The sequence below is a fragment of the Humulus lupulus genome, chromosome 5, assembly GCF_963169125.1.
Source record: "Humulus lupulus chromosome 5, drHumLupu1.1, whole genome shotgun sequence".
Taxonomy (NCBI): domain Eukaryota; kingdom Viridiplantae; phylum Streptophyta; class Magnoliopsida; order Rosales; family Cannabaceae; genus Humulus; species Humulus lupulus.
Genome location: NC_084797.1, coordinates 189,582,519 through 189,595,896, shown reverse-complemented (window position 1 = coordinate 189,595,896; position 13,378 = coordinate 189,582,519).

The following is a 13,378-nucleotide window of genomic DNA, read 5'->3' as shown; positions in this document are numbered from 1 at the left end:
GGAATAAACTAATATGATATAGCAATTATCATAATATTAAATTCATCGAGAATTATCGATGTGCATTTAATTTTGGTCAAAATCATATGATACAATCCATGCATTATAAAATCTACTTACATAAAGTGAAGTAAAACGTGAAGGGTGTACAAATAAATATTTTCACAAGAAAATATAACTTAAATGAGAAACTTGTATATTTGTATGTGATCACATAATGTAGAAATTAAAGAACATGTATTGATAAGGCAACAAATATATGGTCACGGAGTACTATTGTGAAATTAATTATCAATATACATGCAAGTGTACACAGTCGACAAACAAGTAATAAAGTGATAAGTGAGTATCGTCTCCACAAGGATTGTGTTAGCAATAAATTCTGTAAAATCAACACTTAACAAATTGGAATAAAGCAAATGATAATGATTTGATTATTCCTAAAAACTAAGCAAGAAGGTAAATAAAATAAACAAATGAACAAGAGTTAAAGACAATGATGATGAGTTAGAATAATTAATTCCTCCTAAAATGTAAATCTTGTAACTCTGATGCTAATGTTGCAGTAATGTTGTAGCAAACTGGGAATAATTATTCTAGAATTCCAATTTAGTTCATAGGCTTTCATTGAAGTCTAGTGGTATCAATTCTCTAATTAAACTAACGTATGTATATGTCAATGCAATTACTAGAATACATTCCCAAGAAACAATTCAAAAAGATTATGCAAGGTAACAATATATGTCTATATCGTTACAAAATTAAAATCAAAAGAAATTAATCTTGCACCATTCAGGTCTTATGTCTATTAATTATAACCATTTTCAGCGGCCTCAATTAATTCAATTATACACTAAAGGTGATCAAGCAATAGCAAGCATTACACATGAAAAATACTTGAATGAATAAAACCCAATTAGTATTTAGCATCAATAACAAGTATCATAATTACATAATAGAGTTCATTAATTATCCTAGCAATGAAAAGTTTTGCTCAGAATCAATATCTCAAAAACACCCATTACAAAATAAATCATTGTTAAGAGCCAAAAAGATGTTCCCAAAATGGTCCTCGTCTCTTGAATCCATCTCTTACTTCTTCTTTTTCTTTTTCTTCATTCTCTTCCTTCTTCAATGGCAGTTGCATACTTTTTCTTCCTACTAGTCCTTCTCTCCTCAAAAAAAAAAAAAAAAAAAAAATCTTGCTGATGGAATTAGGTCATTCCTTAGTTCCCACGTGGGACTCCCTCTTTTGCTTCTTTCCATCTTCTTTGAAAGCCAGTGGTCCAAAAGCAATAAAAGCCAATAGCATTTTAACTAATACTAAACCCAAATCAAAACAAGTCCAAAACTGATGGATAAAACTAATGGATTAGATTTCCACGTGGGTCTTCCAAAATAGATATCTGGCAGAACGGGATGCTGCTACGATGTTGCGGCATCCCAAAATCCTAATTCTACTACAAGCTTCAAATCCTTCTCAAAATGTCTACAGCTCTACCAACCATCTGTCAAAACAAAATTGAACATTTTAAGATATATTTTGCAAGCATTAATCTAATATTTAATATTATCTCATTATAACTAAAAATTGACAAAACCATAATAAAAAGACTACAAAACACCCTAAACCACTCTTTTCTTGATAAAAATATAAGTTCCAAAGCATTAATCACACCCCAAACTTATCTCATTGCTCGTCCCGAGTGATGACTCTAAAGATAAAAGAAAATTGTAATGGCACTCTATACTACTTTATTTGTTAACGACGACTACTTGATGACTATTAAGAAAAATAACATAATTATGAAAAATGTTTTGTGGGGTCTTAATGAAATATGCAATATGGGCTCATTCGTTTAAAATTATAATTATAATTTCTTTTATGCAAATTTAAAATAAAGTTTAAAGTCCAATTGTAATCGCAAGAAAACATAAATAAACTTCAAAGAATGTTCTTGTCATTAATAGATCATTTTCCGTTCATCAGAGCCCCGTGACGTACATACTCGGACCCATGAATGCCCCACATTACCATGCGTTCCAATGATAAACCCTATTTCCTACCTGAAAGGTATAAAGTAAGCAGGTGAGCTTTTAGCTCAATAAGGAAGTACAAACAAAAGTAAAAAAGAAAATCACATAAATACAATACAAAACTATTCTCATCATACATAAGCTTAAAATAGCATATCTGTAGTGCACCAATTTTTTTTTTTTTGTAGTTATTAAATTTTTGTGTTTTATTTAATTGTGAAGTGTTGAAAATTATTTTTATTTGATTGTTTGTTTGTTGAAATTAATTGTCAGAATTGTTTGGTAGAATTTTGTGAATTTAATTGTTATTTATTTATTTGTTTTAAAAATGTAATTAATTGAGTTTTGGTTTAATGCACTAAGGTGCATGGTAGGTAGTGATGCACCCTAGTTATTGAGTGTGTGCATGTGCATGGTTGCATGGTTGCATGGTGCACATGTGTAGAATTTTCTACACACTTTGTAGTTGCCTTTTATTGGATTTATTTATTGAATGAAAAATAAATAAATAAATAAATAATGGGAAAGTGTCTTGACGTGTGTGGTAGAGTGGGAAAGGAAAAAGATTTATTCCATTTATTATTTTTTTAAATAAATTAAAAATTTGATGAAAAATGTTATTTTGGGTAGGGGGATTATTGATATTCCCTTTTAGTTAAGTCTTTTATTTATAATTGATTTTTAGGCTTAATTAGAATATATAATAAGGGGAAACTTAACAATTAGTTTATTGGGGTATTATGAGGGAATTAAAATAAAAATGGAAGAGAGGAAATAGAGAGTATTATGCTCTTGGGCTGCCGAAATTAGAGAGAAGAAGAGAGAGAAAGAGAGAGAGACGTGAGCTAGAGAGAGAAGGAGAAGAAGAAAGAAAGGAAGAAGAAGAAGAAAGGATCAAGTTAGGGTATGACTCTTGATTTTGTTTTGTGATTTTCTTCCTATTAATTCTAGTATGTTGATTAGAGTTGTTTTTAATTGTTGGTGTTCTTCTTCTTCTCCATCTTGGGTTTCGAAAACCCTAGGGAATTCAAGGGTGATTTCCATTTGGGTATTGGTTCTATCAAGGAGTAGTTGATCCCTAAACCTTATGCTTGATTTTTCTTATTTTTTATTGAAATGATTTTTTTTTAAGTTTTGAAATCCATTGGAATCCATGCCATTTGTTGGTTTTATTTGTTATGAGATACATGAATATGATACATAATGATGTATGATTTTGATTTTTGTTAATTGAGGGAAGTATGATTAGGTTTGTCAAGGGTATTCTTTTGATCTATTAGAATATGAGGATTGTTTGTATTGATGTTTGTGTATATGTAGATTTCGGCCTATGCATGTCTAAGGTTTCTCTCTATATTTTTGTTATTTTATTTTGTTTTAGGTTAGATCCATGTTCTAGGATCCTATGTAAATATTGGTATGATAAATTATTTGGATTTCTTGTTTGAGTTCATGAAGGTTGATGAATATGCTCATGAGAATTTTGTGATATATTTTGTTGTGAAACCTAGGTGTGTTTCAGCCTATAGGGTGTGGAGCATGTTATGATATTTTTATTTTATTTTGTGTCACATATACATGTTAGGAACATGCTAGGTTAATTTGGATAAAAGAAAGGATTGTTTTGAATTTCTATAAATTGATATATTAATGATTTCATGAAAGTTATGGATTGGGTTTTGAGAAACATCTACAAAAGATGAATTTCATGATGATTTATGCTTGCTGATTTTGTGAATAATTGGTGAAAAGTTTGGTGAAATAATGATATGCATGTATAAGAAATGTCTTTTATGATATGTTGTATTTATGAGAATAAATTGGTGTTTTATTTCACACTTAAAATGATATTTTTGCACAAATAATTACCTACAGATTTTTTTTTTATATTTTGATGAAAATATGAGTTTTAAAAAAATAAAAATGGTGATTTTAATGATACAATTGGTTGCTTGAATTTTTGTAAAAAAAAAGTGAAGTTGTATTTTTAATAAAAGAAATTTGATGTGTATGTTGAAATAAATTAATATCCTAAACTATGGAAATATTAAAAGTGATATATTTTGTATAACATGAGTGTTCATTTTAATAGTTATGATTTTTTTTCTTTATTTTAATTAAGAAAAATGGTGAATTTAATTTATTTTTGAATCTTTAAGTAAATCAAATAGTTGCTGAATGTTTATAAAAATATTTTTAAAATAGTTATTTAATTATCACTTGTGAATTAATTCTATTTAAAAATTTATTCTTAAAAATAATACAAGTAAATATGTATTTTTCCACATCTAAAAATTATACTTTTTCTCAAATTAAATTTGTAAATTTGTTAATTGGATTATAATATTATTTTCTAAATGAACATGTTAAATTATGAGTATTTTTTATAATTTTTAGTCTTGGTTTTTTTATGAAATTCAAAAGTAAGTAATGGAGTTATTATATTTTAAATGATTAAATAAATTATTTTATGAAATAAAATAATGTCTTGTGAGATTTAATCAACCTAGTAATTTTAAAAGGACAAACAATGGTAATCAAAGCATGTTACAATTTCATTATTTTCAAAACGATAGAAATAAGTGCGTAGGAATTATCGTTTTAACACCGCTTTTTAACAACGATCTCATGTATGCATGTCGCATACAATTTCACTTTTACGTTAAAAAATATGCCTATTATGCAACCATATAGTTTTTATAGAGAGACCATTCATGTAATATAGGTAGAATTTTCATTATTCTTTTTATGACCTTATGTGTAAATATGCCTTGTTTAGATGTTGTGAGTAGTTTTCAGCATGTGTGCATGACCCATGCACACATTGGTTATATGAGTGGGAAAAATGGAGTTTATGTGATGCTAAGGGATGTTATTTTGTTTATGGTATAGGCTTGTTGTGAAGTTGTCATTTTGCTTTGCTTGGACCTGAGGTAAGGAAGTTAGATAGAATTTTGATTTATTTATGCTGTGAATGGTAAGATCGTTTGTATGAATGAGAATGTTATGATTGATGATACTTTTGCGCTATGAATTATGAAATGCTTTATTGCGATGATGTGACTGGATTGTATGTCATTTTGAATGTTGTATGCTATGAATGGATGTTAGCGTGATGAACGCGACACATCAAAAAGGGGTTGCTAAGGATATGAAGACGTAACCCGAGTTACTAAGGATATGAAGACGTAGCTCAAAGGGCGGATGCGCCGAGGTTATTCAAGGACCAGAGATCCTGTTTACCTCAAGTGGTGACATGGACAAGTTAGCGGGCCATGTTCACAAGAATATTGATGTTTATGTTTTGATGAATATGATGATGATGATGACTTTGTACATTATGCCAATGTTGTGATGATTATGTTTATGTTTATGATAACGATGCTATAGTGTATGACGATGTCTGAATGTCTATATGTTTTGTGTGTTTTACTTATTTGTTATTTGTACTACCTTACTAGGTTTTTAACTCACCCCCTTACTTTCCCTTCCAGGTAGCAAATAGGTTTCCCTATGGCACGTGTGGTGATGTGGGGAGTTCTATCTTCATGGTGTGTATGGCGTGGGGGCATTCTATGGATGAGAAACAATCAGTTTAAAACGCCATTTTTCTAAAATAATGTTATGTTTATTTTAACATTCTAAACTTATCAATGAGACTTGAACTTTGGTTATTTTTAATAACTTTGCATGAAAACTATTATTTTTCTTTTTAAACTATTGGGCCCAACTTGCATGTTTTAGTAAGGCCTCACTCCAATTTTATAAAAAAGTGGCTTTTCTCCTATAAATGCATGAGTATGTGAATGTTTTATAAAGAACTAGATTAGGGCGTTTTACAATATCATAGACATATGCACTTTATCTTAATATTTCATCATAACAATTAAAGCAAACAATTCTATGAGGCAACCAATAAAGCATAAACCAGTAAATCCTTATCTGTGAGGCATTCAGGAGCTCTGGTCCTACAATAACCTCGGTGCGTCCGCCTATGAGTTACGTCATACCTTAGTAACTCATTTGTTGTGTCACATTCAGCACGCTAATAACCTCTGCTTTTCATACAACATACAAACAACCCATCTCATAACATTACATCTCATACAGTCAACATAAACTATTAAAAATTCTAGCTAACTTCCTTACCTCAAGTGCAAGCTATTAAAATGGCGAGATAACTTCACAACTAGCCTAGAATAATCAATCAAACACTCATCTTAATATAAGTAAAATTAAGTATATCATACAAGCATACCCCACGTGTGCATGGGCCATGCACACGTGGCACAAGTTGCACTACAACTTGAAATCATACAACAACATCACATAAAATTATAAGTAATAATAATGGATGCACACTCATTTTGCACACCCAAAATGCACACAATGATGTGGCATGCATCTTAAACCATTCAATTTTATTTAAGGTGAGACCCACTATTTTAATGTGTGGTTTAAGATGCATACCACATCATTGTGTGCATTTTGAGTGTGCAAAATAAGTGTGTCCCTAACATTACTCATAAAAGAATAATACCAATACTACTCAGTAATTCTCAATGGTTACTAAACAAGAACCATATTTTTTGATTAATTAGTGTATATTTGAATGTAAAAATAAACTTGCATGTAACATGCATACGTGGGAGGGTTCTTGAAACTCACTTTGAAGTTGGTAAATTCTATTCCTATATCCAATTGTTACTTTTCATAAAAATTTAGTAAGCATAAAATATTTTAGCAACTTGGTTACTACTATTTTATCCCCTTAAAGCATACAATTGTCATTCATAAATTTTTTACAAAAATTTAATTCACCAAAATAATTCTTTAGCTTTAATTGTACAAAATAATAATCTTATTTATTATTAAATAAAAAGAAATGTGGCAAAATTGTATAGTTACCTAAAATAATTAATTTCATAAAAGTACTATTTTAACTTGGTAAAATAAAATAAATAATACCAATAAAATGTGACAAATTTAATTTCTTTAAAAATAATATTTCTAGATCACAAATTCATATTAGTTTATAATTATCTAAAAATTGGTAAAGGAATAATTATACTAACATTTTATTAAATCAATTTTCTAGACATCTTTAAAAATAATTTTCTTAATTATTTCAACAATAAATTCTATATATATATATTTATATATATGGGGGCACTCTTAATGGTTACTACCCATTAATGGTTACTTTAATATTAATCATTGGATTAAGATCAATGATCCATATTCATAATTGTTAATTAATATTTCTAAAAATAAATTTTGATTTTTTCAAACTTTTGGAAGGGCTACCTGATTACATGGCGGTCACATATTTATTAATTAAAGAATAAAAAATTCTTATTTAATATTCATTCTCCATTTCTTCTTCATTCTTGATTAATTCATTTTATCCATTCCATAAGAGAAAAAAAATCATTTTAGAATTAATGAGAATAACTAATGTGACTATTATCTTTCCAACTAATGTTTATTGCATAATTAATCTAAAATATTTGACATTATTAATTTTATATATTTTATTTATTTATTTTCATCATCATTATAATCTTTCTTCATCAAAGACTTGTTTAGTGATTTATGGTAACCATCCATAGGTAATAACCATTATGAAGTCTTCCATAAATATATATATATATATTAAAGAAAATACATTATTAAAGCATCGAAAATCACATTTTACTTATATTAGTTTTAAAGAAAACGAATTTTTAAGACATGACTTGTTCTCTCTTAATTTAATTGTAAATCACCATGAAGATAAGCAAATATCAGCAAGCAAAATATACTCATAAATCATAAATTTCTTTTTAACCATTTTCACAAATCTACCTAGTATGCTTATATACCTCTATGCATTTACTATGACAATTAGTATGCAAATAAATAACTAAACCATTTTTAAGAACATAAACCCCAATATTATGCTTTGGCCAAGACGCACACTAAACAAGTAATACAAAAAATATATATATATATATACAAACCAAATTAAGACATTACTACCATGCTTCCTAACTCAAATATACATCCTCAATATATATTCAAAATTACAGCATTACCAAGTAAATCAATAAAATTACATCATTCTAAGTCATACAATCCCCTAGCTGAAACCTATGTATGTGTCTAATTGAATGAATTTGCATTTTGATTACCCAAGACATCATGAGTTAAAGAACAGCAATATTCCATTATAAATCTTTAATGCCAAGATATCAAATTCTAACACGCACATATATATATATATACATAGCAACCCATATCCATATTTTCTTACATACTTTACTCACATATACATGAATATTTATTTAATTCTTCATGATTGCCCAAACACACACACACACACACACCCAAATACACACATACGCCTAGGCCATATACATGAACACGCATACTTATAACAATTTATTTATAGAAAACTACTCATACATAAACCACATGTATACCCTTTGCGTGTTTCTATGAATTTACCCAATGGAGAACAATCAACAAAACACATGAAGGGACAAACCCATTCAACCAATAGACAATACACCAACATCACAAACAAAGAAATCATAACAACAATAGGGCTAGAGATTTCATTACCTCCCTTGATAGAGATCAAAGACTCAAGAAAAACTATAGCCATTCTCTTGGACACACCTAGGATTTTCGAATCCCGCAACAAAGAAAAGAAAAAAATATTCTTAGCATCAATAAGATGAGAAATAGCTTAGAGGATTCAAACCACTTAAAGATCAAGAATACAAGCCTAGTTTTCCAAATCCCTCTTTCTCTTCTCCTTCCTTCTTTCTCTTCTTTCTTTCTCTCTTTCTCGTGACCTATCTCTTTCACTCTCTAGATGGGCGGCCAAGGTTTCAAACTGATAGTAAGAGACTTAAGAAACTATTTATAAGTGATAGCTAGGTTAAAGGAAAAAGAAAAAGAAAAATTCGAAGTGGGTTTTTCGTAACTCAAACATCCTGTAACTTGAGACCCATTTTTGATCTAAATACACCACGATTTTTGGAAAAATACTATTTCTAAAAAGTTGTAGAGAATTGAATTACATTTTTAAAAATACTAAGATTTCTCAAATCGGACTTCTACAACTCCAGTGATATCGATTTTACTATAGCTAGGTCCAAAGTTACGGAATTTCTTATCAATTCACCAAGCATTGACTTTCCTTTTTTTTCCCTCTCACTCTCTCCCCTTTCCTTTGTTAAAATTCGGAAAATACAAAAAGAAAGAGAAAAAATCTCTTTTGCATAATTACACCAAGATCAAATTTTCATATAAGGAAATTACTCAATTATTTTTCCTCACTTACCCTAATCTTTATTTTTTATTTAATTTTAATCAAAGACAAGAAGACAAATATAAATAAAGAAAGCTTTTCTTTCCTTTGCTCTTCCAATATCTTCATGCCACTCTCCTCTCTATCATGCAAATCTATTTTCTGTTCACACTTTGTGAATCACAACTTGTAGAAAGCTTCCAAATTCATAATTTTCTAAAATAGGGAAAGCTTACACTTACACTATGTAGTCTAGGTGCAATAGATTGACTTGTATGCTCACCATGCATGTCATGGATTTGCACACACACAATCAAGCTAGTCTTTCTCTACTAATAATGCATATACATTCACACAATCAAAGCTTGTGCACAATAATTTAATAAATTAATTAAATAAATAAAACAAATAAAATCATTTCACACAATTAACACTTAACACTTAAATAATTAAATTAAAATAACTAAACACTTAAACAAATAATAATAAAATAAATAAATAAAAATTTTGTGCGCTACAAAAATAGACAAGGAAATCCAACTCAAAACAAGACAAACACACAAAACGACAAAACACTACAAAAGACACACAAATGAAAGGCAATGCTTAACAAGGGAAATGCTCTCTGAAATTTATTAAAAAAGATGGTGAATGATGCCTCTTGGAAATGCTTTCAACCAAATTCCTCAAATGTTAATGATGCTATCAAACCAAGAATCAAGCACTTCTCCCTAAAGTGTGTACATAGCTGTTCCCAAATTATTCTCAAATCTTTCCAAAGCAAACTAGCTCTTGATCCTAAAGCCTAATAATTGTCTCAATAGGTTTCTTTAATAATTCCCTCTCCACTAATGTAGACAAACACTAAATCAAAAATCAAAATGACTTTATCAAGTTTCTAATGTAAGTCGTAGGTTAAGGTGGTTAAAGGCACCATAAAAGCACCTTAATTTTCCTAGGACCAAACTAAGAGCTCACAATCACTCCCTAAAGAATACCCCATACAATTTGAATATCACTGTAACACTCTGGATAACCAAGGTCGTTACATTGTGTATTTTAAAATAGTGCAAGACTTGCTAATCAATTCGTTTGAACAAAAATGTGATTCTAAAGTCAACTAACAGGTAAGGGTTAGAAGGGATAACTTTCATTAAAAAAAAAAATTTGATGCATGGGATCCCAAAAACAGTGTTTATGTGGTAAATACAACACTCAAAAGCTGATACAACAAAAGCCAGTCTAATGGAAAAAAAAATTTTGAGCTCTATTCCTATAACTTTCCCTCGGCCGTGGCAGTCGAGCAGCTGACGATGTACACTCTGCCCCAGAGCTCTCCAACTCATGGTTGGTCCAGTTTCTCTTTGCCTTTACCTGCACCATGTAGCACCTGTGAGCCAAGGCCCAGCAAGAAAACCATAAACAGCAAACATATATAGCAGCAGTAGCATTCAATCAACTTTAATGCAATTAATTCAATTATTCAGCAGAGTACAAGCATTAAGCTAAACAATAGTAAACATGTATTTTAAAGCATACATCTCAATCAAAAATACAAAATTTCAGGTGTCGGCGCCCTTAGGTTGAGCCCTCTGTTTATCTAGTTGATCTTAGCTCGCTTAGGTCGAGCTATGTTCAGTACGCTTATCATCAGCCCTGACACCCTTAGGTCGTACTTTTATATAATGCATAACAACCATATAATTACAGAATACATACGTTCAATGACAGGAAACTTAGTCCAGTTCACAACCACATGGGTGCAGTTTTCTTACCTCGAATCCCAAGCGATGGATAAAGAACGGTTCCGAGCACAACCATTAGTCTTGAGCCTTAACGGTAATCCTAGTCACAAGCAATAATGAATAACTATCAACTTCTAATCCAATAAATGTTTTGAAAACAAATACTAGCCTCTGGGACCTCGAATTTTACTAAATCGGGTAGTAGAATTCATCCCAAGCGCTTAGGTTTGAATCCTCGAGCCTCCCCGAGCCTAAAACCTTGAGTTTTTTCCTTCAAATGTCCTTAGCTCCAAGCTCAAGAGAGGGAGTGAGAGTGAACGTGAGTGAGAGAGTGAGAGGGCTGAGAGGTTCCTCCAGTTTCCTATTAGTTCTGGTATTATCCTAAAGTTTCTAAGGATAAACTTAATCCCAAAAGACAGAATGCCCCTCTAAAAACTCAGCCTTCTTTAATTGTTCCAAGGATAAAATGGTCTTTTCCCAAATCCCCTCCAATTCCTCAAGTCAACCTATAAATTCCCAATTAATCTCGAAAAGTCCAAATAATTACCAAATACTTACTCGTTACTCAATAAACCAAAAATTATATTATATGTTCCCAAAATACCCCTAAGCTAACCCCGAGTTGGGTATTATTCCCTGTTGTGACTATTCTGCTAATCCGCTCACTAGGATCGCCTCGAGCCATATACTGCAAATATATCCACATAATAATGTGGTCTCAACCATTTATCACATATAATCACATTTATGCCCTTAACGGACCAAAATTACAAATATGCCCTTATAAGCAGTAAAGAGCCCACATTCATATCTAATACTCATAAACATGCATATAATATATTCACATAATCATTTAAATCATGCATGCCACATAGTCTTTCATTTAATCAATTACACACACATATGTCCAATCATGCCCTCCCGGCTCGCTAATCCAAGTACTAAACCCTATTAGCATTTTTGGGTCATTACAACTATCCCCTCCTACTGAGAATTTTGTCCTCGAAATTTCACCTGAATAGATTGGGATACTGACCCCGCATAGCTGACTCAAGCTCACAGGTCACTTCCTCGACCTTGTTATTCCTCCATAATACTTTGATTAGAGGAATCGTCTTGTTCTGTAGAACCTTATCTCTCTTTTCTAGGACCTATACTGGTCGCTCCTCATACGATAAATATGTCTGTAACTCTAGATCCTTATATCTCAACACATGAGTTGTATCAAAGACATACTTCCGGACCATAGAGATGTGGAATACGTCATGAACTCCTGATAACGATGTGGCAGAGCCAATCTATAGGCTACCTGCCTGATCCTCTCCAAGATCTCAAAAGGTCCTATGAATCTAGGGCTCAACTTGCCCTTTTTCCCAAACCTCCTCACCCCTCGTAATGGTGAAACTCATAGAAATACGTGGTCCCCTACCTGGAACTCCACATCCCTATGCTTAGAATCAGTGTAGCTTTTTTATCTGCTCTACGAAGCAAGCATTCGAGCTCGAATCTTCTCAATATATTTGTTTGTCTTCTGAACCATCTCCAATACCAAATACTTTCTCCCACCTATCTCATCCCAATGTATGGGCGATCTACATCTCCTTCCATACAACATCTCGTATAGAGCTACTCCAATCGTTGATTGATAACTATTGTTGTATGAAAACTGAATCAATGAAAGATACTTACTCCAAGATCGCTCAAAGTCTAGCACACACGCTCTAAGCATGTCTTCCAATACCTAAATTGTTCTCTCAGACTGCCCATCAGTCTGTGGATGAAAAGCCATACTGAACTTCAACTGAGTCTCCATAGCCTTCTGCAGAAAACCCCAAAATTTGGAGGTAAAAATGGGATCCTAGTCTGATACTATATATTTAGGAAACCTGTGGAGACATATAATCTCCCTCACTTACAACTCCACATACTAGTCCAAAGCATAGGTCGTCCTCACTGGTAGAAAGTGAGCTGACCTGGTGTATTTTTCTACTCTCATCCACACCAAGTCATGTAGCCCCACTGTCCTGGGTAACCCTCCCACAAAATCCATGGTAATGTCTTCCCACTACACAGTTGGTCACTGATGCTCAAATTTCGCCTACTAACAGGTGAAACACTTGGTCACGTACTCAACTATGTCCTTCTTCATCCCAGGCCACCAATATAAAGTCCGTAGATCCTGGTACATCTTCCTGGTGCCTAGATGAAGTGAGTATGGTGTAGTATGGCATTCATCAAGCATCTCTCGTCTAATACTCAAATCCATCAAAACACAAATTCGATCCTTGTACCGTAG